The sequence below is a fragment of the Oryctolagus cuniculus genome, chromosome 1 (genome assembly GCF_051225735.1).
Source record: "Oryctolagus cuniculus isolate XC-2025 breed Fujian yellow rabbit chromosome 1, ASM5122573v1, whole genome shotgun sequence".
Taxonomy (NCBI): domain Eukaryota; kingdom Metazoa; phylum Chordata; class Mammalia; order Lagomorpha; family Leporidae; genus Oryctolagus; species Oryctolagus cuniculus.
This window is the reverse complement of record NC_142867.1, coordinates 209,801,319-209,828,906: the sequence shown is the minus strand read 5'-3', so window position 1 is coordinate 209,828,906 and position 27,588 is coordinate 209,801,319. Positions and strand designations below refer to the sequence as shown.

Here is a 27,588-nt window from a genome sequence, read left to right as displayed (position 1 = left end):
AATCCCCTTAGTGGGTGAATGTGACCTTATTTTGAAAAAAAAAAAAAAAAACAATCTCTACAGATGCAATTACATATCTCAAGATAAGATCATCCTGGATTATTTGTGTGGGCCCTAAATCCAATGACAAGTGTTTTGTGGGCTTTTATTTTTTAAGATTTATCTATGTATTTGAAAGTCAGAATTATAGAGAGAAGGGCAGGCACCATGCGGTGCTGATATCCCATATGGGTGTCAGTTTGAGTCCAGGCTGCTCCACTTCCAAACCAACTCCCTACTAATGTGCCTGGGAATGCAGCAAAAGATGGCCCAAGGGCTTGGGTCTCTGCACCCACATGGGAGACCTGAAAGAAACTCCTGGCTCCTGGATTCAGATCAGCCCAGCTCTGGCCATCATGGCCACTTGGGGAGTGAACCAGTGGATGGAAGATCTCGATCTCTGTGTGTGTGTGTGTGTGTGTGTGTGTGTATGTGTGTGTGTCTGCCCTTCAAATAAATATATAAATCTTAAAAAAAAAAAAAGTTCATGGACAACTGGAATAGACAAGTTTGTTTAAAAGAAAAAAAAAAGAACTAGAGAGAGAAGTAAAGATCACTTTTCCATCAGCTGGTTCATTCCCAAACTGGCTGCAACAGCCAGGGCTGGGCCACAGAAGCTTCATCCAGGTCTCCCACAAGGGTGAAGGGTCCCAAGCACTTGGTCCATCCTCCACTGCTTTTCTATGTGCGTTAGCAGGGAGCTGGATCAGAAGTGGAACAGCAGGGCTCAAACTGGTGCCCATATGAGGTGCCAACACCGCAAACAGGGCTTAACTTCCTGCGCCACAGTACTGCCAACAAGTGTTCTTACACATGACAGGAGAAGACACAGAGAGAGAAAGCAGGACAAGGCTATGGGACCATGACGCAGGGACAGGAGTTATGCCGCAGTAAGGCAAGGAGGACCTGGAGCTCCCCAAAGTGGGAAAAAGCAAGGAACGGTTCTCCCCTGGGGTGCTGGGAGGGAGTGTGACCCTGCTGATGTGTTGATTTGGGACTTCTGGCTTCTGAACTATGAAAGAATAAATATCTGTTGTTTTAAGCCTCCAAGTTTATTGCAATTTGTTATAGAAGTCCTAGGAAACAAACTCATTTACCATCCCTAGGAAAAGGAAAACGAATACCCATGAGGAGCTTATAGTAGTCCTGCTACAACTAACCACCACCCACTGGCCTGAACCAGTGCTGTTTATTTTCCCACACTTCTGGAAACTACAAGTTCATGATCAATCTGCCAACAAACACGGATTCTGGTGAGGGCTCTCTTCTTGGCTCACAGCCAGCTACCTTCCCACTATGTCTTCACATGGCCTTTCCCCTGTGTGCATGGAAAGACAGCTCTGATTTTTTTTTTATAAGGACATCAGTTCTATTGGATTAGGGCTCCACCCTGATGACCTCATTTCACCTTAACTACTCCACACAGGTGCTCTCTCCATAGTTACACTGGAGTGTCACATAGAAGACGCAATTCAGTCCATAACAGGCCAAGAGAAAAATGTATTTAAAGTCCAGAGCAAATAGACGGACTCCACTATGGCAAGGGAAGGTGTTCAGGCAAATAGCCAATTATCGGGAATGGGGCCTCTGGGGCTTCCTTTGGTGATGGCCCAGGAACAAGCAGCTGCGAGGGGAAAGCCTAGAGGAAAAATTCCTATACCCACCACCGCCTTAAACCGGCCTCACATTCAGTTTGTGCCTGGGCACTGCTATCGTCCTTTATTACTTGAGTGGTTGGTCTCCCCACAGAGAAACAAGCACAAGATTCCATTTTTGAAAAGTGAAGTTTTAGATTTGCAATACCTCCAGAGCATCTGAATCCCCCTAAACCATATGAGGTGCTGTACTTATAAACAAATATCTGGATAGACTCAGTTTGAACAGCAAAGCTGGTTGGAATCATCTTAGTGAAGAATTAATAGCCAGCAGTTTATCCTCAAGTGGGTGGGAAGCCACATCACATTCAAATGGCAGAAACGGGAACAGGATTTGGGATGGTCTGGCAGGAGCACCCAGGGTAAATGTTCTGAACATTGAAGAGTTTCAGCACGTTAAATTAAGTCCTCTGGCACCTGTTAAAATCTAAGAAAATCAGTGTACATTTCTCTAACAGGTTGGGTTTGGGTGAAAATAAACAATGAAAACTTTTAAAAATCATCCTGGCTTTGAAACAAGTAACTGACCAGCAATCATTCCTGCAATAACCATTACCTCTGCATGTTGGTAATGTCTTTGTTCAGTAAATATTAACTTCCTACTATGAGCCAAGTGTACTGTTAGATCCTTGAGATTTGATCAACAAAATCAGACAATGCCAGAGTGGGATCTTCACTTGTCATCCGGGGGTCTGACCAAGGGACCTGGAGCTGGGGACCAAGAAGCCAGCCTTACAAATGGGGAAGCCTCAGGACAGGAACTTAGGAGGGAGAACCAGACACGTGCCAATGACAGTGGAAAGGATCTCTCAACTTTCGTCAAGACTCAGGAACAATAAAACCAGCCTGTATAATAAAATCACTGATTAGTGATGGGGAGGCGGAGGGGGTGGGGGGCACACTTCACAGGTCCCAGTAGGGAGTCCCAGTGTCCAAGGGAGGAGTTCCCCTCCCTGCTCTAACACAAAGGCTGATGGCAACTGAACCCACCCACCTGGAGAGAGAAGGAGGTACTTGTAGCACATCCCTGCCTTGATTGGGATGGATATACAACAGGGACAAGAGCACCTGCTGAGGGGTCTTAGTGCCTCCAGTTGGAAGTTGGCAAGGAGGAATGTATGCCAGAAAGTGAGACTGGGACTCACTTAATCCCCCTGGAAATACTGAGTGGGTAGGGACTCCCTCACACCACACACACACACCAGAGTGTGGGCACACGGGGGTTTGGAATGCCCCGTCAGACAAACCCAGATCCATCATGCTCTCATGAAAGAGCCCCCTCTGGCCTTTCCTTGTTGCTTGACGTACCCCCTTGCTCCACAGCATGCCCGAGAAAATCGAAGGAGAAGGTGAGAGAAGACCAAGTGCAGGGAGAGAGGTGCTGGCAGGTCAGTGCTCATCAGATAAAGTTAAAAGCAATTTCTGTCCTTCTTAGAATTTTTTCTACCTGGCTCTTATCCTTCCTGGACACTTGCAACTTAAAAAGGTGTTTTTTTTAAAAAAAAAAAAAAAGAAAAGAAAAAGAAAAAGAATAGGGGGCACCTGGGCAAACTTATTTATCTGCTCTATATAAAGAGATCTTAGGATCTTGATTCTGGAAGGGCCCTGGCCTCTATGAGCCTGCATTTTCAGCTTGAAGGAATGGGGATAGAAGAGGATAAAAACCGAGGTCACAGAGCTAAGGTGAGGTTTGAAGCTTGCCACATGATTTGCACACAGGTGTGCATTAGGAATTCTTGTTAGAGACACACCAGTCCACAAGGCAGAGGAGACTTGGAAGCTCAGTTACTCCTGCCCCAGATGCCTAAACGGACCCTGGAATAGCACCATGAGGTTGTGACCCCAAGCACCCTCAAACCCCTCCATGTAAAAGGAATCCATCAGGTACTGGAACATCTGGCATTGTATTTAGCACACACCATGCATCACGCTAAATGCTTCCCTTTGTTTTATCTTCAAAATAAGCCAAGGAAGTGGTAACGGTGGCAATTCTGTGAACACACTCAACACCATTGCTTTGTCCCAGAGGTCTTCCAAAAAATGGAAAAAAGTGCACTATGAAACAATACATGGACTTTTTAAATTTTTGCACAAAAGTAGACATTTCATTCTATTTCTCCATAAACTTTTTAGTGCCCTCATACACTTTAAATGAGTGAGAAGTAGGTGTTTGTTTGCCACAGTGGTCAAGATGCACTTGAGATGCCCACAACCCACACTGGAGTGCCTGGGTTCCAGTCTCAGCTCTGCTCCTGCTGAGATACACCCTGGGAGGCAGCAGGCAATGGCTCAAGTAGTTGGATCCTACCACCCATGCAGGAGACCTGATTAAGTTCCCTGCCTCCTGGGTATTTGGAGAGTAAACCAGTAAACAGAGGTTCTCGCTTGCTCTCTCTCCCCCCTCTCAAAATAAATTTTTTAACTTTTTAAATAAATGAGGAAATTGTATGGTATGTGAATTAAATTTCAATAAAGCTGTTATTCTTAAAAATAACCAGTGAGGCAGGAACTGCTAGGAGGATATTAAAAAAAGCTTATGGATAAAAGGAATTAAAAGTATGCATTTAATCGAGTGCAAAACCAATTTTGAAATCTGCACATACCTTTTTTCACAATATGCATTTCCTCATATTATGTACAAAATTTTCTGCACCAAAATACTCATTTTAATTCCATTTTTCCATGAACCTTTTGGCGTACCCTCATTATTATCCCCATTTTGCAGATGAAGGAGCCATGGCTTACAGAAGTGCAATAATGTGCTAAAATTCCACAGTCAGCAGGTGGCAGCGCCAAGACCCCTGTCTCCCAGGCCTGCAAGCGTGAATGCCGCTCACTGCCTCTGTGGAGGCAGCTGCCACCGGCAGAGGGCTCGCTCTGCAGGGACGCCCGGGCCAGTCCCTCTCCGTGGGTCGCTGTGTTCGCTCACACGGCCCACGAGGCAGCTGCTCCTGTGTTGGATGCTGTGAGTCTTTAGCGAGTTTCTGCACCTGCTGAGCCAAAAGCAGCCTCTGTGCAGTTAACACCCATTCATGCTGGATCTCCCTCTGGAGCCACACAGCCTAAGAACAGTTTGCTCTATAAAGGGTCCCAGGTCTCAGAACACAGCAACAGATTTTCTTTCGTCTCTTCTCCAGGGCCCACACACCTGGGCCCCACAGAGGCACACACTCTACAGAGCAGCAAGGCCAGTGATTCCCAAAGTCAGCGCCCGTGGACTCAGCTACACTGGCTGCACCAGAGTCACTTGGGGCTTCAGAAAATCCCAGCTCCGTGGGAAAAGCCATGATCAGTAGACTCAAGCCCAGGAGTCCATGGTTTTGAAAAGCTACCAAGTTATTCCAGTCAAGAGAAAAGCAAACTATCAGTTTAAAGAAAGGCGATCGAAATGCACAGAGACACACAACTGTCTCCAAATCGCACAGTCATACTCCAGCCAGCTCACGTTTGGACAAGCCCACCTCAGTGCTACGGCTCTAAGCCAAGACACTGACATGAGACTGCAGGCTATAATGCAAAGGTATGGACAGGAATATATAACCCATCCAAGAAGAGACACTATTAACCAGCAGTATGCATGGGGAAATGCTTAATCTCAATGTCTGCTAAGAAACACCAGCTAAACACTGTAGAGCATTTTATAGCCATCACATCTAAGGCTAACAATACTGCAGTCTAGTGAGGTTATGATGAAATTAGTTCATTTGCACATTGCTTGTAGCAATTTAAATTGAGATAAGGCTCTGTAGATCCACACAGCATGATAAACCAAGAGCCTCAGCCTGGGTCCCATAAAGGCACCTACTCTGTGCCCAGCACTAGGTCAGGTGTTGGAGATAAAAAGATGAATGCAACCTGTTCTCTGCCTTCAAAGGACACCCTGTATCTGGAACAGACAGCAGAATGCAAACTTCAAAACTAAATTTAAATGATAAGCATGGAGGCCATGAGACCCATCCTTTCCTAGCCCTACCTGGAGGTTCAGAAAAAGAACTGCTGGAAAGATCAACCATTGCGCTGAATCTGGAAGGAGGAACAAAGTCACCCAGGTGAAGAAAGCTGGAAATAGCTGGAAATAGCACCCCAGCCAGAGGGAAGGCTCTGAGAAAAACCTTGGACGTTCACAGGAGTTTGTGGTATGCAGGAGACCAGATGGAAGCCCAGGGGTACAGGTGCTGCAAAGGCGTGTGGGGCCCAGCTATGGAGGGCATTCTGTGTTCTGCTGGGAGACCAAGCTTTGCGCCTGGGGCTTTACAGAGTCATTGGACTGTTTGAGACAAAGGGATATGGGAGCTTTAGAAGGCTCCCTGGCTACAGTGGAGGAGGCCAGCAGAGGTGCGACAGCAGACAGGGAGAACAGTTAGGGGCACGTGGCCACAGCCCAAGCAGGGTGTGGATAATGGAGGCACTCACCAAGTGGTGACTATGTGGAGGAAAGGCAAAGATGGGTGGGAGAGCAGGAACAGGAAGGGGTGGCACAAAGTTCCCAATATCCAAAATAGCCCAAAACCTGGAAGCCATCATCAGAAGAGTTGGGTCAATCATGTTGCTTCCACTCCAAGAACTGTTCTCTCACCATTGACATAACTCAGGCGACTTTTCCAGGACATGAGAAATTGTGAGGATCCACGCAGCAGAGAAAAGCACAACGCGAAATGTCCACCTTATCAGCGCAGCTATAAAAACGAGCTGCATATGGCCAGACATTGGCAGCAAACGCAGAAAAATAAAACACTGATTTTTATGACTGAGGGCGCATGGGTGGTTTTTAGTTCCTGTTATCACGGTCTGTAATGAACACTCTTTTCCAGCCTTGACCATCTCCCACCAGCAGCAGCTACGGCCGTGTTCATATTGGCGTGCGGCTGGCAGACGTTATGTTCCGTTTCACACTTTCAGTGACAGCTGTGTGCAGCACACACGGCAGGCAGGCCTCCAAGCCTGCTCAGAGATTGCTCCAGGGCAGCCATTGGCTACGTCTGTGAGCAAAGGGGCTTCATGAATTGGCAACAAGGAAAAGAAGGTTTTATGTCTCCCTCGACCGACAACTAGTCAGTGGGATGTTAAAGGAGGCAGAGTTTAGATTACCAGTTAAGGGAAGACTTTGTAATAACAACGGCTGTGTTGATTCCAAAGTAGGGAACCCACTATATTGAGCAGATAATTAAAGATCACTGGTCAAGGAAACTGTAGAGTAGTTCCAGGAAGTCAGAAGCACTGCTTCATTTGTTTGCCCAGATGGTGATTAACATACAGTCGTGGGACTGGCATTGTGGCCCAGCAGGTTAAACTACCACTTGGGAGACTTGCATCTCATATGGGTGCTGGTTTAGGTCCCGGTTGCTCTACTTCCAATCTAGCTCCTTGCTAATGATCCTGGGAAAGCAGTGGAGGATGGTCCAAGTGCTTGGGCTCCTGCCCCCCACATGGGAAGACCCAAATGGAGTTCCTGGTTTCAGCCTAGCCCAGGCCTAGATATTATAGTCATTTGAGGAGTGAACAAGCAGATGGATGACCTCTCTCCCTCCCTCTTTTTCTGTAACTCTGCCTTTCAAATAAATAAAAATCTTTTTAATATAATAATCATGTACCACATAGTGATGTTTCAGTCAACAGACCCCATATACAATGATGGCCCCCCTGAGATGACAATGGACTTAGAAATTCCTATCACCTAGTAATGTCTTCACTATCATAAGGTAAGTGTGCACAATGCAGTACTCACTAGTGTAAACCTGTGCTCCCAGTCATATGAACACATTGTACCTAATTTTTATACAGTGCATATCTGTGTACTGTATACTAACATACAGCAGATAATGGTAATAGAGAGAATATTCCTGGCCTACACTAGCAATGTGTTACTGCTGGTACAGACAGCATTCCTTCTACTTGTTTAAAAGTTTACTATGAAACAGCAAGTGGGTTGCACCATCAGCAGCCTCAAACTTATCAGGTGCACTACATCTCTTGATGGCACCAAGAGACCACATCAAGTGATTGACCCACACGTTCTGCGTTTGTGTAAGTACACACTATGATGTTCACAGAACGACGAAACCACCCAACCGCACATCCTTCAGAAGGAGTCCCACTGCTAAGTGATACAGGACTGTAATCCAAAACTTAAGGATGCTAAGGTAGGGACCAGCGGGGACAGCTCTTCCAGCATTCCTACAGGGATGACTAGCCCACAGAGAGGGGACACTGTGGGCAACTAACCTGCGCTTGCGTTGCAAAACAACCCAAACCTGAGTCATTCAAGAAGCCACAAACTTCCTTTCTTCCTCATGCTCAGAAGGGTTTCTAGAATTATAGTGAAGAAAAATCCTAAGGTTAACCAAATGGCCCTTATTTCAAACATTTTCTCTCTAAAAGTGCTTTTTTACAAGCATTGATTTTAACGCTGGGGCCAATGGCATTTGAATACATGGCTTACAATGAATTTTCATCAAAATTGTCAAGTAGCTCTAATTTCCATTTAACACATTGAGTTGGCTTTGATTCTGCCCACAATTCCCAAAGATGCTGCTTTATACCTTTCCTGAAGCGATTCAGCAACCCTTCAGTGAACTCGTGTGCTAGGAACAATGTTAGGCATTGGAAACCCGGAGACGAACCATGTGGCAAGAGCATCAAGTGTTAGAAGAGCAGCAAGCAAGTGCAGAGCATGACCTGTGCGGTCCTCACTCTTCAGAGAGAGGCGCTGTCTCACCTGGAGAGGGAAGATTGCTCCAGATAGTGAGAGTGCCACAGGTATTAGAGGAGCTGGCTTATGTAGGGAAAAATGAAAAATGTGCCAGGAGGGGAAGAGACAAAGAGACAGAAGCCCAAAGAGGCACAGAGGGTGAAGATCCTGAGGCCAGGCTGAAGAGTTGGATTTTATCCCCAGAGCCAAGGGGGTATGGGAGTTTTCTAGCAAGGTTCCTTCTGAGGCAGTGAGAGGGTGGACCAGAGGAGAGAGGATCAAACAGCAGGCAATTATAACTATGCATCCTTGGCCGGCGCCACGGCTCACTAGGCTAATCCTCCGCCTGCGGCGCCAGCACACCGGGTTCTAGTCCCGGTCGGGGCACTGGATTCTGTCCCGGTTGCCCCTCTTCCAGGCCAGCTCTCTGCTGTGGCCCGGGAGTGCAGTGGAGGATGGCCCAAGTGCTTGGGCCCTGCACCCGCATGGGAGACCAGGAGAAGCACCTGGCTCCTGGCTTCGGATCAGCGCGGTGTGCTGGCCTCAGCGGCCACTGGGGGGTGAACCAACGGAAAAGGAGGACCTTTCTCTCTGCCTCCCTCACTGTCCACTCTGTCAAAAAAAAAAAAAAAAAAAAGATAACTATCCGTCCTAATTTAATCTGTCTTATTAATGCTCACATCATCACTGTGATCACCTGCTCTTCACCTGACAGATAATCCACTGTGAGGTGTATCCACTTCTGCAATGGAAAGATTCCACTGCATAGCTGGAAGAACACAAGGTCTGAACACAAAAGCCCCAGGTAGAATTATGGCTCCTGTACTGAGCAGCTGTGTCACTTTGAAAAAGCCACTTCACTTCTCTGATTCTTAGCTCTATCGACTCACAAGATATCAGACCTGCTTCCCAGGGATGTTGCACAGAGCTCTGTGAAAATGCTAATTCCATTCTCTGTGGCGTTTCACTGAGACAAACAGGGGTTACGCTTTTTCCTGACATTAACTTTGCAATGGAGGTAAACCTAGATTTGGATTCCATTTTTGCTTTGTATTAAGAGACTCTCAATAACGTACCTTTGGACAAAATTATTTTACAAGATAGAAAATCCCTTTCTGTATTTCTCTGTGTCCTCAGGCAACTGAGACTGTGCCAAACCACACTCTGCCACTAGAGGGAGCTCAGTCTTTAGTATCAAAAAAGTCATTTCAGCCCAAACCCTCAAAATCAAGGTCATCCATTAGTAATAGAGACAGAGAGCTGAAAGGTGTTTGAAGGTTAGGTGGTTGTTGTTGTTGTGTGGTTGCGGGCTCGGGGTGGGTGTGCACATGTGTGTTCTAATCATTGTTCATAATCCAACTAGAACTCAGTCCCAGTGCCAACACCTCCTAGTAGATGAATTGAATAAGTGACTTAATTTTTCTGAGTTTAAGTCTCTTCTTCAGTAAAATGGGAGCACTATGGCTACCCCACGGTGATAAGTATATGACTATATATATGACTGTATATATAACTATGTCAGACAGTGTCCAGTGAGCATCTAGCATAGCACAGGATTCTGTATGTTTTAGAACTGCTTCCTTTTCCCATTTTGTTACAAATAATAACTGGGAAATAGCAAAATGAATTTGAAAGACAAAGAGGAGAAAACTGAGAAACAGGAACAGGGTGGGGTGGTGGCAGCAGGGAAGACATGGGGCTGGAAGCGGCCAGCAGGGTAGCACAATGTGTTAAGCCACCACTTACAGCACCAGCATCCCACATCACAGCCTAAGTTAAAGTTCCAGATGTTCCTCTTCTAATTCAGCTCCCAGCTGACGTGCCTAGGGAAGCAGAAGATGGCTCAAGTGCTTGAGTCCCTGCCGCTCACATGGAAGACCCAGATGGAGTTCCAAGCTCTTCTTGTTGTCTTGGTCCAGATTTGGCTATTGTGACCATTTGGGGAGTGAACCAGTGGATGCAAAATCAATCAATCAATCTCTCCCCACCCTCCCCCCCACCATTGCTTTGCCTTTCAAATAAATAAATCTCAAGGAAAGAAAGAGGGGCGTGGAGGGATAGTGAATGCACCTGGCGGCAAATGTGGACATCCCTGAGACCCAGGGATGCCATTATATGAGCCTCATGGCTGGACTAGGTGGCCATGGACACACAGGCAGCTTGAAGTAACTGGGGACACAGGGCCCGCACACCATGGCTCCCTCTCCTGTTGGAGCCATCCCCCTCAACTCTGGAGTCATTACGCTGAGGTACAAGGGGGAAATGTTATTTAACCTATTGCATGTCACTCTAATTTTTATTGCTAAGATCACCACATCAACTCTGCCTCGTATTTCCACAAAGCCACCCCTTCTTAGCACTCTAGCGAGTGGTTCTGACAAAGGTGATGAAGAAACTCTGCCAACCCAATCAATAATAGAAGATTTGAGTCAGACAACCAGGTTCCCTTGACCAAATCCCAAATATCAGGTGGCATAATTTTTCTGGTTTAACCATTTCTTGACTAAACCAACAGGCAAATAAATCTTTTGATTTCTCTTAAACAAAGGGAGAAGGGAATTTATTAAGCACTGCTGTGTACCAGACTGTGTGGGGCACCTTGCTAACACTATGATGCTTACAACCCTTTCAGGGAGAGAATCATCTCCATTTTACAGACAGGACCCCTGGGGTTCAGAGAGGTTGAATCACTTGCCTGCAGTCACACAGCTCAGTACGCGTAAGAGACCCAGATCTGGAGCTCTCATTGGCTAGATACCAAGGATTGAGTTTTTTCCAACCACGTATACCTTAAATGCGATGAAAGTTGCTCTATAAGCTTCTCTTTGAAGGGCTTCTGTGTTCTGTGCTCTTTAGATCTCTGCTATGTCAACTTCCAGGTCTGAACCACAACACCCACCCAATCAGAGGACTGCTTTTAGGTTATCTGGATTGATGCATGCAAAGTGCCCAAGGAGAGAGCAAGTTGCTATTCTTGTTTCTCTTTGAGTTACCCTCCTTTTCCAAAGCTGCTCTTGAATTTGACTTGAAAGTCCACATAGTCTCAGGACCGGTCTCCACAAAGCCAGAACAAAACGTGCCAGTCTTTAACAAAAGCTCAATGGCACAGACACTGCCCCTAGGTGAAAAAGAAATTAGGACCAGTAACTTGTACCAGAGGTCAAAGCCAGAAAAAAGCCACCAACCTAGGAAGAAAATGACCAAATATGCACAAACCACAGCGAACCCGGGAGATACCAGCGATTCTGGAGCTTGCAGCAGAGTTCCTCACAGTCTAGCCAAACCAGGCAGCCGGGAGCCAGTGCTCCATTGTGTTTGTGAATGACTCTGGCTGTGGGCTGGCTCAGTTCCCAGCTATGTTCAGATGACAACACTGTAGAAGGCAGCTCCCTTCTTGGGCACCCTTGAGTGTCTGCAGACTGCCCAGCCTCAATCCATTGCTGCTTCCCCTCCCTATTCCCCCACCAAAATAGGCCCCCACCGCTGGGGAACCATAACTCCTCCCTTTCAAGACAAGTCCATGGGAACGATGAATCAAGACCAACGGCAGTGGCTTGCTCAAGGTAAATATTTGTTAACTCCTAATGGAGAGCAAGTGCTCAGTCATGAAAATTAGTTGAAATTGAATCTAGGAGCACATTGTCTTAACCGTTCCTCTCCACGTGTGCTATCACACACACAGACCCGCTCATTAATATTAATTATGGTCAGATTTACATCCCTTCACCAGACTCTGTAGAAGCCCAGGGGCTGAGAGACAAGGAGACCGTCAAAACTCCACGACCTTGACTAAGCCAGGCTAAGCTGGGGGAGCAACGGAGCAACCCAATGACTGAGTGTATGATGATTTATATCATTGACGGATCACATGTACCTAGATCTGTAGCTTCCTGGGCCCATCATCCCAATAACTTAATCTAGCACCTGCATTTTCTTTTTTTAAATAGACTTGACCTCTAAGGGTCATTTTAAATTTAGAGAAAATTTATGATACTAGTACAGAAAGATTCTGTATATGCCCTCACCCAGTTTTCCCTATTATTAATATCTCACCTTGTTAAAATTTAAGAACCACTATGGATACATTTTAATGCCTTTTTCTGTTCCCAGATCCCAGGAAGGACACCACATTACATTTAACTGTCAGGTGTCTTTCGGTTCCTCTTGCCTGTGACAGTTCCCTAGCTTCTCCTTACTCTGATGACCTTGAGAGTTGGGAGGAATACGAGTCAGATGTTTCATAGGATGCCCCTCTACTGGAATGTGTCTGATGCACTTCTCATGATTACACTGGAGCTATGGGTTGGAGGGAAGAAAAGCCCACAGAGGAAGTGTTGTTTTCAAGGCACCATATCAAGGATGTACAATATCAACATGATTTATCACTGTTGCTATTGACCTTGATCATTTGACTGGGGGAGTATCTGTCTGCTTTTTCCACTGCAAAGTGGCTTTCCTTAACTGAAGCCACACTGCACTGCTTGAGAAGTCACTATGCACTGCTCACATGTCAGGAAAGGGAAGTTCTGCTCCCCCTCCTGAAGCACAGACTATCCAGGGATGAATACTTGGATGTCTTCTGCACAGGAAAGCTACCTCTTTTCTTCATTGATTGAGTGATTCATTCATTCCTTGATTTGTTTATGTTAGCATAGAATCCAGGCTATTCATGCTTCGAGCTATAATCCAGTACTACCTTATCTTGTTGCAAAAATTGTTTTGACTGTTAGGTTGGCCTTCCTGTCCCTTTGTCACATACCCACCAATGTGCTTGTTTATCTTGTAGTACCTCAGGCTCACCCTATAGTTTTCCTATCCAGTCCTAGAATAAGCCTTTTTTCCAAAAAGCTCTAGTTGCTTTTAGCAGAAGATGCTTTGGGGGATGGCTTTGTAGTGCAGCAGATTAAGTCACACCCTGTGATGTCAACATCCCTTATCGAAGCATCAGTTCGAGTTCCAGCTGCTCTGCTTCTAATCCAGCTCCCTGCTAATTTGCCTGGAAAAGAAGTGGAAAGCAGCCCAAGTACTTGGGTCCCTGCCACCCACATGGGAGAGCTGGATGAAGTTTTGGGCTCCTGGCTTCAGATTGGGCAAACTCAACCATTGCAGTCATTTGGGGGAGTGAAACAACAGATGGATGATCTCTTTATCTGTATCTCCCTCTCTGTCACCCTAGCTTTCAAATAAAACAAAATAGTTTTTTTTTTTTTTAAAATGATTTTAGAATACTTGAATGTGAGCCGGCACCATGGCTCAATAGGCTAATCCTCCGCCTTGCGGCACTGGCACACCAGGTTCTAGTCCCAGTCGGGGCGCCGGATTCTGTCCCGGTTGCCCTCTTCCAGGCCAGCTCTCTGCTGTGGCCAGGGAGTGCAGTGGAGGATGGCCCAAGTGCTTGGGCCCTGCACCCCATGGGAGACCAGGAAAAGCACCTGGCTCCTGCCATCGGATCAGCACAGTGCGCTGGCCATGGCGGCCATTGGAGGGTGAACCAACAGCAATGGAAGACCTTTCTCTCTCTCTCACTGTCCACTCTGCCTGTCAAAAAAAAAAAAAAAATTTGAATGCTAGGTGCAAGACTTGTATTTTATTTAGCTTCTTATTTGAAAATAATTTCAGGTGCCAGCACTGTGGCATAGTAGGTTAAGCCTCCACCTGCAGCGCCAGCTTCCCACAAGAGGGCCATTTCATGTTCCAGCTGCTCCACTTCCAGTCCGGCTCCTTGCTTATGGCCTGGGAAAGCAGTGGAAGACAGCCCAAGTGCTTGGGTCCCTACACCCCCGTGAGAGATCCAGAAGCTCCTGGTTCCTGGCTTCGGATCCATCCAGCTCAGGCTATTACAACCATTTGGGTAGTGAAGCAGCAGATGGAAGACCTCTCTGTCTCTCTCTCTTTCTCTCTGTGACTGCCTCTCAAATAAATAAATCATTCAAAAAAATAATTTCAGGTGCTGGCACTGTGGCATAGTAGCTTAAGCCTCCTCTTGCAGTGCCAAAATCCCATATGGGTCCAGTTAATGTCCTGGCTACCCCACTTCCAATCCAGCTCCCTGCTAATGCACATGGGAAATTAGTGGAAGATGGCCTGAATACTTGGGCCCCTACACCCACATGGGAGACCCTGAAGAAGTTCCTGGTTCCTGGCTTCACATCAGCCAAGCTCTAGCCATTGCAGCCATTTGGGGAGTGAACCAGCAGGAGGAAGACCTTTCTCTCTCTCCCTCCCTCCCTCTGTCTATAACTCTGCCTCTCAAATAATAAATCTTTTTTAAAAAATTCAGACCTACAGAAAGTTTCAATGTTACACAAAGAACATCCTTTTGTTTTTTAATTGAGTGATTTTTCTTAAGAGGCAGAGAGGAAATAAGCTGCCACTTGTTGGTTCACTCCCCAAATGTCCACAAAAGCTGGAGCTGGACATGCCAAAGCCAGAATCTGGGAACTCAGTCCAGGCCTACCACATGGCTGGCAGGAACTCAAGTACTTCTGTCATCACCACTGCCTCCCAGGGTCTGCACTGATGAAAAGCTGAAGCAAGGAACCAGAACTTGAACCCATATACTCTGATATGGGACATGGGCATCTTATTGGAGCCTCATCTGCTAGGCCAAATGCCAAATATTCATTTATTATTTATCCATATTCTATATCTTCACCCCTTATTAGTATTTTGTGTCATTTGCAATATCATTTACTCTTTTCCTCTGTAATTCTAAGTCAATGGAGATTTGATGGCCCTCTACCTCTGAACACTTCACTGTAGATTTGCAAAAAAAGAATGGAGACACTCATATATAACCACTGATTTCTGGGAATTCCGTGAATATATCATTTGTTTTCTAACCTACTATCCATTTCCCAATTTTGTCAATGAATTCAAATATCCCCTCCAGTGTAGAATCCAGTCTAAGCTCATGCTCCTAGTTGTCCTATCTCCATAATCTCCTTTAACTTGGAACAGGTTCCTTGGATTTGCCTTATTCATGAAATTCACATTTGAAGAATATCATCAAGTATTGTTTTCTTTTATAAAAAGTTCCTCATTTGGGGTTTGATAGCTCAACGTTAACTAGCCTTTGAAGGACACAGTCCCCAGTCTGTCCTCATAACTGATACCAACCACCGACTCAGGTTTCCCAGAACCCTCTCAAGTTCCCATAATTTGCTAGAAGCACTCATAGAACTGACAGTTAATGTTTACTACAGAGAAAGGCACAGATTAAAAGCAGCCAAAGAACTAAATGCACAGAGCAGTATTGGAAATGTAAAGCTTGTGTGGCTTTATTTTTTAAGGTTATTTCACTTATTTGAATGGCAGAGTGAGGGGAGGGGTATGAATCTTCCATCCACTCGTTCACTCCCCAAATGGCTGTAATGGCTACAGCTGGGCCAGGACAAAGCCAGAAGCTTTTTCCAGGTCTCCCATGTGGGTACAAGGACCAAGCATTTGGGTCATCTTCCACTGCTTACCCAGGCACATTAGCAGAGAGTTGGATGGGAAGTGGAGCAGCTGGGACTCAAACCAGCACCCATATTGAATGCACTGCCAGTTTTACCCACTACACCACAATGCCAGCCCCATCCATTTTAATTCCCTACAGGGTTAACTTGCATTACCCTTCTGGAATGTTCACATGACAATTCACAGCAGTGTTGGATGAGGAACCACCACTCAACCATCAGCATCCAGAACTTGCTTTGAGACCTCCTACAGCTTGGAAGTGGTTGGTCCCCAAGGGTTGGAGAAGTAGCCCCCAGTGTGGCTGTATCCAAAGGTGCGGGGAAGTGTAAGCAGCAGGGCACTGTATGTGATCGCAAGGTTGGCCCTCCCACTGGCTCTGGCTTCCTTCCACACAGTGTGATCTCTTCCTTCTGCAGGAGCTCCCACCACAGCGATGCCACCCACTCTGAGGTGATACAGCCACAGTAGGGCTACAAGAGCCAGCACTATGCCCTTTGACTTCTTGCCTCCAAAACTGTGAGATAAATAAACCTCTTTCTTTATGAAGTGATCCAGCTTCAGATATGTCATTATAGTAATGGAAAACAGACTCTTGCTAGCTCCACAACATAGGTATAATTGATTGACTGCCCCACACTATTGAACTCAGTCTCCAAGCTAACCCATGTCATAAGACCCAAAGCTGCTACCCTATCACATGATTAGTCTTTCAGAGATGGCCTGCCCCCATCTGAACACTGTCAGGTGTAGACAGTCCCCCTCTGAACAAAGACACTCCCTTCTTCAGGTATGACACACATTACTTCCCAGAAACTGAGCATACAAGGTTGGATTCTTTATTGTGCACTGCATATTTTCTCATAAATCTAGATTCTGTACTTCCAGTTGCAATACCTCAATTGAGGACAATGTTGGGTCCTCAAAGTTTTGAAGCTAAAGGCTTACACTATCTCCCTTTCATTGCTGACACTAAATAGGAAAAGCAGTCAAGGTACTGTCCAAACTCTCCCCTGTATATTTCCCTTATTTCTATTAATAAACTATTAAAATGGTATTTATTATTTAAGGCCAAGCAAACGCCCTGCTCCTAATCAAAATTTCTCTAGATTTGGCATTGATTAATGTGTCCTGCCTAAACCAGTCGTCACTGTGACAGGTGGAAAATGTGGGCATTCCATCTGTACATATTCTCCCACTCTTATCAACCAGCCTTGCCACCAACCATAAACAAGCAGAGATTGCAGTTTGTAATAGGCATATAGCCATCCCCAAGCAATTCTGATGCAGATAGTCTCCTGTGCAAGTCTAACACAGAACACACACACAAAAAAAAAAGGCTCATCTTAGTAGACTTTCACTTATTCAAGAAATAGACACAGTCCAGGAATAAGGAGCAGGGGTGAAGTGTAGAAGGGTCCAGCTCATTCTGGAACATTAAAGGCTCAGAGGCTGGAAAGAAGGGGTCCCCTTGAGATTTCCCATGTTTTCTTTGCAGCGCCTTCATGCCCCTGTCCACATCCCTTCATTTTTATGGACTACAACCACATCCTTCGTTACATCTTGCCCCCTTGCTATTCACCCTGACTCAGCAGCACAGCACTTGGAGGCTGGTGAGACAGGTGCAATCTCAGACCCACCATCAACTCACTGAATCTGAATCTGTGTTTTATCAACACTTTGGATGGTTTGACAGCACAGCAATTTTTTAAAACACTCATCCTCCAGACCTCTCTTGATCCAGTACCCTGACTTTCTAACCCTGCCTCAAGCTTTGCTGTACCCCAGAAGTCAAACTCCAGCCAGAGAACCACGTGTGATTCCCTGAAGGTCCTATACTCTCCCTAACCTCCAAATAGCCTTTGCACAACTAGTCCTTTGCCTTGAATGGCCTTGACCCACTGCCACAATACTTTGAAAGTTTGGTTTCTGTTCATCCTTCTGCACTCACCTGGAATCATTTCCTCCAGTCATTTCCAAATCCATCAACCACATTAGGAGCCCCTGCCACCTGCTTCCAAGCATGTCCAACTTCTATACTCCCAGCATACATTCATGGTACGCAGTAACAGCAAGAAATTAGGGGGGAGGGAGAGGCAGGCAGAGGGCAGGGACAAGGTCCTATTAATTACAATATCCCAGCACTGAACACCTGAGCCCTAATGAACCCTAGTGAAGCTTGTTTAAATAAGTAATGGATATGTTTTTATTATAATAAACACTTGTGCAGCATTACTATGAACCTAGTACTTCATCTGAAATATGCACATACATGTAGAATTAACTCTGCAGATATAATGAGTGCACTCCTTCTGCACAAGAGCACACTGAGGCACAGAGCAGTTCAGTGGCTGAACCAAGATGACACAACCAGTGAGAGCTGGAACTGGGACTGGAATCTGAGGAGCCTGACAATGAATCTGCAAGCTTCACTGATTTTGTTTCTCGAAACAAAACTACAGTGAGAGGCAAGCTAGTTTTTCTTTCAGTTACTACTACAGATGGATAAGACCTGGTAGTCTGATCCTCACAGCCAAAGAAACTCAAAGGCCCATCACCTAGGGGCAAGTGTGCCATTTTTGCTGATGAGGCACCTGTGAAATGGCAAGCCTCTGTGAGCACTGCACTTGCAAACTCTGAAAGAGAAGAAGCGGAAAGTTCAAGTGAGCTTCCAGGGTGAAAAGAACAGTACCAGCACGCTCTGGCAGAGTCGTTAGGACACGTACAGACCTTGCAAACAGGTCCATCTTGAAGGGTGAAATGCTCAAGAAAGTTTATACTAAAGAAAAGGACATATCTGCAAAATGGCCCTGCCCTCAAAGCCCTTCGAGTCCAGTGGAGTCCACGACAAGCCAGGCACTGCAGATCTGAGGAACAGCTGACGGTATCCTTGCAAGAACCTGTGTTTGAGGGTGACACAGTGCAAGAGTCAAGCCTGGTCTTTTAGTGGCACAGTGAAGACAGTCATTTCAGTTCGTTCCCTGCTCCGCAGATGCGAACAATGCCATCCTCACAGGCCTGTGAGTCATCCTTTTATTCAACAAACATTATTGCACATCTGCTATATGCAGGAAATGGGACATAAACACAAAGAAATACAGTCTCTGGCCTTCAGGCGCTCATTCCAAGGGAGACAGACACACATTTACTGAGAAATTCCCTACTCTATTCCCAGGATCTGCTTTGGCAAGTAGTAGTTGTACACAAGAAGTACTTACTAAATTGATAGGTTAAATAAAACACCCAAAGGCTATGTGTTAAGAGTAGGACAGGTGTGGACAGCTGCTCATTCAAAATTACTTATTGAGCACCTACTATGTCCCAGCTATTATACTAATCCAAAGGATACAATAGTGGATAAAACAAAGACTCCATGGACTCGTTGCCCTAATAGAAGTTCCACTCTATTGGAGAAAAACAGGTAATAGACAATAAATAATATGTAACTCAACTTCAAGCAGTATTAGGTGCTAGCAAGAAAAACAGAGCAGAGTAAGGAATCAGGGATGGCGGGAGTGGAAGCTGTCAAACCCATCAGGATGAAGTTTGCACCGTAGAAATAATGCCAGCAACTCAGGAGCTTAAACACGAGTTTCTATTTTGTTCTTTCACAAGGTCTGCTGTGGGTGTGAATTAGGAGCTTAAATGGTTGCTTCCTGCTCAGCCTTCTGGACTCAGAATTCATTTCCTTCAGTCATCCCTGGTGCTGCCAACTGGGATAGACATTCCTGCTGTATGCAAGCTCAGGCTGTAAGCACCTGCTGTATGCTTCCACACAATGCTACCTGGGGTCCACAAGTATACAATGCTGCTGACTCTGCAAACTGAAAATGATAATAAGAGTAGCTTCATCATAAAGCTTTCATTAGAACCCAAGGAAATAACATAAGTAAAATACTCAATAAGGTTATTATGTATATTTATGTGTTAAATATTTTATTTATTTATTTATTTGAGAGGTAGAGTTACAGACAGAGAGAAAGGTCTTCCATATGCTGGTTCATTCCCCAAATGGCCACAACAGCCAGAGCTGGGCTGATCCGAAGCCAGGAGCTTCTTTCAGGTCTCCCATGTGGGTGCAGGGACCCAAGCACTTGAGCCACCTGCTACTTCTTTTCCCAGGCCACAAGCAGAGAGCCAGATCAGAAGAGCAGCAGGAACACAAAACGGCGCCCATATGGGATGCCAGCACCGCAGGCAGAGGCTTAACCTACTATGCCACAGCACTGGCCTCTGTGTACATGTTTTTATACTACTATTAAAAACGCTACCACTGTTAGGAAATGATCTTTGGAAGACTTGAGAAGAAAATATATAATGACAGTTGCTCCAGTTATGACCATTAAATCTTTTCATTCACTTCTCACAACCTTCTCTGAAGACTAAGTTGGGAACTATTGACTTCAGCTTTCAGAGACTATTTCCAAAAAGTTCAGCACATTGTTCAAGGTCACAGACCCCAAGTCATATGCCTTTTTTGATTGTAGAATCCCATTCTATTTCCATTATAGTAAGTGTTCCTGCATGTTACCAATATTCTATTATTTTCAATACTAAAGTTAATCATTAACGTCACAAAAGCTCATCCTAAGTCAGCTGTCTGGACCCAACAGCAATTCATTTCAGGGACAAGGGTGATTCTTCCTTATGATGCTTTTTTTTTTAACTTTTATTTAATGAATATAAGTTTCCAAAGTACAGCTTATGGAGTACAATGGCTTCCTCCCCCCCCCATAACTTCCCTCCCACCCGCAACCCTCCCCTTTCCCTCTCCCTCCCCCCTTCCATTCACATCAAGATTCATTTTCAATTCTCTTTATATACAGAAGATCAGTTTAGCATATATTAAGTAAAGATTTCAACAGTTTGCACCCGCATAGAAACACAAAGTGAAAAATACTGTTTGAGTACTAGTTATAGCGTTAAATCACAATGTACAGCACATTAAGGACAGAGATCCTACATGAGGAGTAAGTGCACAGTGACTCCTGTTGTTGACTTAACAAATTGACACTCTTGTTTATGGTGTCAGTAATCACCCCAGTCTCTTGTCAGGAGTTGCCAAGGCTATGGAAGCCTTTTGAGTTCACCAACTCTGATCATATGTAGACAAGGTCATAGTCAAAGTGGAAGTTCTCTCCTCCCTTCAGAGAAAGGTACCTCCTTCTTTGATGACCTGTTCTTTTCACTGGGATCTCACTCAAGGAGATCTTTCATGTAGGGTGTTTTTTGTTTGTTTGTTTGTTGTTTTTGTTTTTTGTTTTTGCCAGAGTGTCTTGGCTTTCCATGCCTGAAATACTCTCATGGGCTTTTCAGCCAGATCCACGTGCCTTAAGGGCTGATTCTGAGGCCAGAGTGCTGTTTAGGACATCTGCCATTCTATGGGTCTGCTGTGTATCCCGCTTCCCATGTTGGATTGTTCTCTCCCTTTTTTATTCTATCAGCTAGTATTTGCAGACACTAGTCTTGTTTATGTGATCCCTTTGGCTCTTAGTCCTATCATTATGATCAATTGTGAACAGAAATTGATCACTTGGACTGGTGAGATGGCATTGGTACATGCCACCTTGATGGGATTGAATTGGAATCCCCTGGTATGTTTCTAACTCTACCATTTGAGGTAAGTCAGCTTGAGCATGTCCCGAATTGCACATCTCTTCCCACTCTTATATTTATCAGCGATCACTTTTCAGTTAAGTTTCAACACTTGAAAATAACTGTGTATTGATTACAGTATTCAAACAAAAGTATTAAGTAGAACACACAAGTCACAGCACTGAGTAGCAGAACCTGGGGTGAATTCCTCAAGATCTTAAAGCCTTTATTTGCTCACCTGCCAAACAGTATCAATAATACCCACAAAACTGCTCCAAAGATTAAATGAGATTATATATGGAGAAACACCCAGCCCAGTGCCTGTTTTTCAGTCTGAATCTTCAAATCAAACCCACTGCAATAGTTTGGAAATCCCTTAATGTCAGAAACCATTGAAGTGATAATCTAACTTCTAATAGCCATGGTTTCTTTTGTAGATATAAGAAAATATTTCTTTGAGCAAATTCTTCTGGGGAATTAAAAAAGCAAGGGAGTTCATCTCTCCTTTTCTAGGTTAAGAATAAACAGGAGAATGGTAGAGACTGAATTAACTTCACAACCCAGTATTCTAAATTTCTTAGACTGACCCACAGGGGAATGTGTTTTGCTTTTACTGTGAGCATGTGAATGGATGTGAAAGCAAACAAACAAACATGCATATACTGGATTTCTTAAAATAAGGTCTATGTTGAGCTCATTAGCTTTAGAAATTGACAGCTATTTAGGACTAAGACAGAAATCCTAATACAGACTTGAAAAACACATCCCAGAGACACAAAATTAGTGCTTTCCAAAAGTGCCTGAAGATAAAAATCACCTGGGGAACTGACTCATTTGGACTAGGTGGGGGCAAGAAATCTGTATTTTTGCAAGTATACCAGTTCTTTCTTAAGATCAGGCAAATTTGGAAAATACTATTCAAACCCAACTCGCAAATTTCAAGACGTTTTTACCTCCCAGTGAGTCTACTAATTTTGGCCTCAAGTATTTTTGGCCAACTCAACTACCAAATCATTAAATAATTCCCTAATGTGACTGACAATTTACTTTTCAAAAGAGAAAGTATTGCTATAATTAATTTAAAAAGAGAGAACTGCTACAAATTGAAACCTGCCCATCTCCCTGAGCAATGAAGCAAGAACATTCTGATTACCTTAGAAGGGAGCATCCCACTGTGAGGAGGGAAGAGCAAGTGGCCCACTGGGTCTCTTTGGCCAGGTGACTTAAATCGGATCCTACCTAATGTCCAGGAAGGTGTTGGATACTTTGCCAACTTCTGTTATGGAGCATTGCACAGAGCCAGAGAGTGCATAGCCGTAAGACCAGGACAGGAGGAGGTCATGGGTGAAGAAACCATGAACAATGGAACCGAATTAAATCAATGAGCACGCCTCAGACACCAGAGGGATGAATGAGCCCTTTTACATTCGTCTCACTTAGCCTTTGGAACAAATGCCAGGTGACTAAGTCATCCCCACTTTACAGCCAAGGCAGTCAAGGCTCAAGCTCATTATCAGACTGTCAGTAGACACTTGGTTTTTCAGATTCTGTTTCTGGCTCTCTGCAATACATGGAACTGTCTCAACTCAAAGAAGGGAACCTCTGGGATGGAATGAGCTGGAATGGAATGAAGAGGGTGATTGTTCTGAATCATACAAAATAAGCAGAAGAAAAGGAGAAAAACCCATGCACAGAAGTCAAGAGAGGGGCCATCAGAGTCCAAAAAAAGCAAGAGTGGCCAATGACCAAGAGTCAGCCTCATACCCTCACCTGTGCTCTGCTGAGAGCCTGTCAGGACAGAGCCTGCACTGAAAGGCCCTAGCTTCAGAGGGAATACCTCCCTGATTCCTCATCGGTGCCAGCCTCAAGAGCTGCAAGAGGGGCAGCAGCCTGCAAGGTTACCAAAGGATCATCACGCTAAAAGGGGTGCTCTTGAAGTCCGAAGATCACAAATTGAAACAAACACCTCGGGGAGGGGGACTGGAAAGTGGGTGGGAGTCAGGGGTCCCCTCCAGGCTCTCCCCTTCCAACCCCTGGCCAGGGTCCTGATCTAGACCTCCTCACCTAACCCCCTGGGTCTTCACTGATCTCCCTGCCTCCAGCCTCTTGCAGCCCAAAGTGAATTATTTCAAACTGCAACCTGAAAATCTAGCCCAGTTCCTCCAGTAAAAGACATTCAGCAACTCACACTATGCCTGAGACGTGGCTAAGTGTTGCAGCCATTCCAGTGCTACATTCGATCTGCCCGGGTCCCAGTAACAGGCCCCCCTTCCCACCAGCTGTGAGTCCTTAAGAAGTTACTTGTGCCCTTTGCGCTTCCTCTGAAAAAAAAAAATGAAAACTGCTGCACCTGCCTCACAGCCTCTAGTGGGGCATTTAGCGGAGCACCTGGCAAGTAGCAGCTGATCAGCAGAGTGGCTGTGGAGAAAGAACCTGCCCAGCACACTCTTTGCTGGGAACTGACCCCATATAGGATGGCACCAGCCATCCCGAAAGAACCGCAGGTCCCCAGCCACTCACTGGCTATTCACGCACTTTGGAGACACCACAGCTACTGTTGGTGCCAGGGTAGCTCGCGGTTGCCCAAGCTCCCAGGTGATTCTCATCAGGCCATTCTGAAAAGGACCTAATTTTGTTCATCCGGGAAGTAAGTGGTAAATAATTCAGACGCTGCCTCCATGCTCTCAGAGTTTCTGTTCTAATAAAGTAGGCTTAGCCCTCCTCCCCAAGACTTTAGACTGTGTGTGGGGGGGTGGGGGTTTCTTAAATAGGGGATCTCTATCAGGGAAGGCCAGGAGTCACAGTGCGCTGGTGGGGAGGGAGAGAGAGAAGAATGGAGCAGGAGACACGACACGGGGGTAGAGAATTGCTCCTCTGGTCTCCATGCTTGTGAGTCTTTTCTGGGCCTAACAAAGATCCAATCAGTTTGTGTTTATATGCATCTCATCAGAAAACAAATCTATGCAAGGATTCAGGGGTTGTCAGAGGTGGAAGCCAAGGTACACAGATTACATCAGCCAACGTTCTGATGCCCTGCAGCTACGTGGAAAATGTCATCTCGTTTCATCTTCAGCACAGTCCTGGCCAGTGGGCACGTTCAGGCCCAGGTGACACATGCTGCGACGGAGGTTCACAGAGGTAGTAAGACCGCTCAGCTAAAAGGCAGCAGAGCAAAAATCCGAATCCAAGTTCAGCTGAACAAACCTGTACTTTCAACCTGACACTATTTTACCCATAGACAGAAGTCACGAGCCCTGCTCTAACAGCCACAGTGCTCAGGACTTCTTGCCCACCTCAGCCTAGAATGTCTTCATTTGCAAACACTTGATTCAGGTACCGGATTTAGCTGCAGGGGCTGCAAAGACGAATTTGGCAAGGATCGTCCTCACAAAACTGGCACTCTGCAGGGATGTACGAACCATAACAACAGCCCTGAAATCCCAGTGGTCCTTTCCCTTCCCTGCTGTCACAGTCCCAGGACAGGATCTGGGATCTGGGTCCTTCCATCCTACAGCTCCACCATATCAAAGGCTGTCACTTCCACTGCCCAGATAAAGGACAAGGTGCCAGGAATACCATGGAGAAATATTTCAACCCAGGAAGAGCACACACAACCTAACCAGCCTGCTGGGCTCTCAGGGAACCTCATGTAGGGCTCCTGTTCCCTGCGAGTGTAGCACAATGCAGAGGGCTACGGTTCTACCCTCTGTGGTCAAGCCACACATTTCAGAGAAGGGATTTCTCCACCCACAAGGGGCAGGCAGAGCTGGACAAGCTTATCTGCTGTGTCAAGCCAAAGCCTGCCTTGCCCAGAGGCCTCTGCCATTCTTCAGAGCCCTGCCCCCGGAGCCCCAGAGACCGCTGGAGTAGAAGATTCTCCATGCCCTTTCTCATCTTCCCGCTCGCTGTGCCCTGCCTTGCTCCCACCGGTGCAGCTGTTTTGTGCAAGACGCTCTTGACTCTGAGCCACAGCCACCACGCTGCCCTACACTCAACAAACACAGCGGGTCCTCACCCCTGGTACACCGTTGAAAGCCTCTTCCCAGCCTCACCATCCGTTTCTTGCTCTGACCGCCTGGATTCACAGCACCTGAGCACGCAGCCTCACAGAGCCGGGCTTTTCAAACTTGAATGCTGATATGATTCAGCTGGAACACTTGCTAAGTGTCAGCCCTATCAGGGTTTTCCCCCTGAAATTCTCATTCTGTCAAGCAACCCAGCAATCTGTATTTTCTAACAAGAGTTCCCGGTCTTTCTTACCTTCAGGAGACGTTGGCAAATGTTGATAGATGAATGTGGCCATAGAAAATCATTTCTGACAGTTTCTTAGCTCGAAAACACAACTCTTTGTGGTTCATGACACCGTTGCTTTAGATTCCTGTTAACAACTGATATTTGTTCATTCCTCGGCAGTGACTTTATCGAGCCCAGTCTTACGACCACGATGGGGGCTAAGTGGAAACTAGACCTGAGGCTCAGCGACTTGCCTGAGCTTGTCTGGGAGGAAACAGCAAAGCTGACATCAAACCCAGGCTTCCTGACTCCTCACTTAACTTTCGCCCCTTGCTTATCCTGCATCCCGAGTCTTCCGCAGAGCTGCCCGTCTGCCAGGGGCCGTGGCACAGATGCGAGCACAGCCCGCCGATGAAGGAGGCCACGGAGCTGCTTCTCTCGCAGCCCATCCACCAGGGGCAGGTGTGGGAGGAGGGGGTAAAGTGTCCCTAGGAGGGGAGGCTGAAAAGCCGGGTGGAAACGGAGTGGGCGGTGATGCTCAGTGCGTTCCCCCAGTCAGGGTCACAGGAGACCGGAGCACACAGCAGGAAGTTGGAATCCAGTTATTTTTTAATTATTTGAAAAGCAGAGTGGAGGGGGGTGGCAGGGACAGAGAAAGAGATCTTCGGTCTGCTGGTTCACTCCCCAGATGGCCATAACGGCCAGGACTGTGCAGGCCGAAGCCAGGAGCCAGGAACTACTTCCGGGTCTCCCAAGGGGGTGCAGGTGCCCAGGCACTTGGGCCGTCTTCCACTGCTTTCCCAGGAGCATTAGCAGGGAGCTGGATAGGAAGGGGGGCAGCTATGACTCGACCCTGTGTCATTATTGGATGCTAGCTTTGTAGGGCACGGCTTTACCGGCTATGCCACAGCACCGGCCCCAGGAAATTATTAAAGGTCAAAGAAAGTGAGGTACCAGTCCGAAGTGTCAGTGGCCCTATCCCCATAGCAAGGCTCTTGGTCTCCTCCTGTCCACCCTGCTGCTGGGTGAAAGTCTGTTTGCCGCATCCACAGCTTCAGCAGCTGCTCCCTCCTGAGGTTTCCTCCCCTTCCTCCTCCCCTTCCTCCTCCCCTTCCTCCTCCCCCTCCCCTTCCTCCTCCTCTTCCTCCTCCCCTTCCTCCTCCCCTTCCTCCTCCCCCTCCCCTTCTCCTCCCCCTTCCCCTCCCTCAAGTCTGAGGCCAGGTCACGGCTCCTCTAGGCGGCCGCTGTCTGCACTGCCCTTGGAGTTATTGGCACCGACCTCTCTTTAAGCATTATGTGGGACATAAAAGTGGGCTCCAGTGGGTGGCCGGGTACAGCTCTGTGACTTAGAACTCGACCCACTCAAGTGGCACAAATACCCTTAGATCCCTCTGGGCCTGCTCTGCTCTGCTCTGCTCTGGGAAGTGTGCAGTACTGCCCTATTCCACCCAGCACCCAGCACCAGGACTGCTTGGAGGCAGCCCTGACTCCCGGCTTGCTGGCTCTCAGCTCTGATTTGCTGAAGCGCTTTCTCTCCCCTCCCCTTCTTCTGCTCTGTGCATATGCTTTTTCTCTTCTTCCATTCTCTTTCTCTCTCTTTCGCACTTTCCCTTTCTTTTTCTCTTTTTATATCTCTTTCTTTCCTTGTTTCTCTATATTCCCTTTCTTTCTTCCTCTTTCTCTCCTTTCTCATTCTCTCTCCCTTTCTCTTTTTCTTTCCCTCTCCTTCTCTCTTCCTTGTCTTTTTTTAAATACTTAATTATATTCAGAACTTTTTAAAAAAGATTTATTTGAAAGGCAGAGTTACAGAGAGAGAGAGAGAGAGAGGTCTCCATCCGCTGGTTCACTCCCCAATTGGCCTCAATGGCTGGAGCTGGGCCGATCCAAAGCCAGGAGCTTCCTCTGGGTCTCCCACGCAGG

At 46.3% G+C, this 27,588-nt stretch overlaps 1 long non-coding RNA gene across 12 annotated transcripts in view; it reads right to left on the bottom strand.

The window, feature by feature from the left end:
• Nucleotides 1–26,752, bottom strand: part of LOC149128844 (uncharacterized) — a 123,798-nt gene extending 97,046 nt beyond the window's left edge. For 8 of the 12 annotated variants that reach the window (XR_016224685.1, XR_016224672.1, XR_016224677.1 and 5 more), the window contains exon 1: nt 25,488–25,632. This is a non-coding gene — a long non-coding RNA (uncharacterized LOC149128844). Of the gene's footprint in view, nt 1–25,450; nt 25,637–25,695; nt 26,164–26,622 lie in introns of those variants that run through there. The other 4 variants (XR_016224669.1, XR_016224675.1, XR_016224684.1 and 1 more) reach the window with 3 other exon arrangements.
• Between the last annotated feature and the right edge of the window lie 836 nt (nt 26,753–27,588).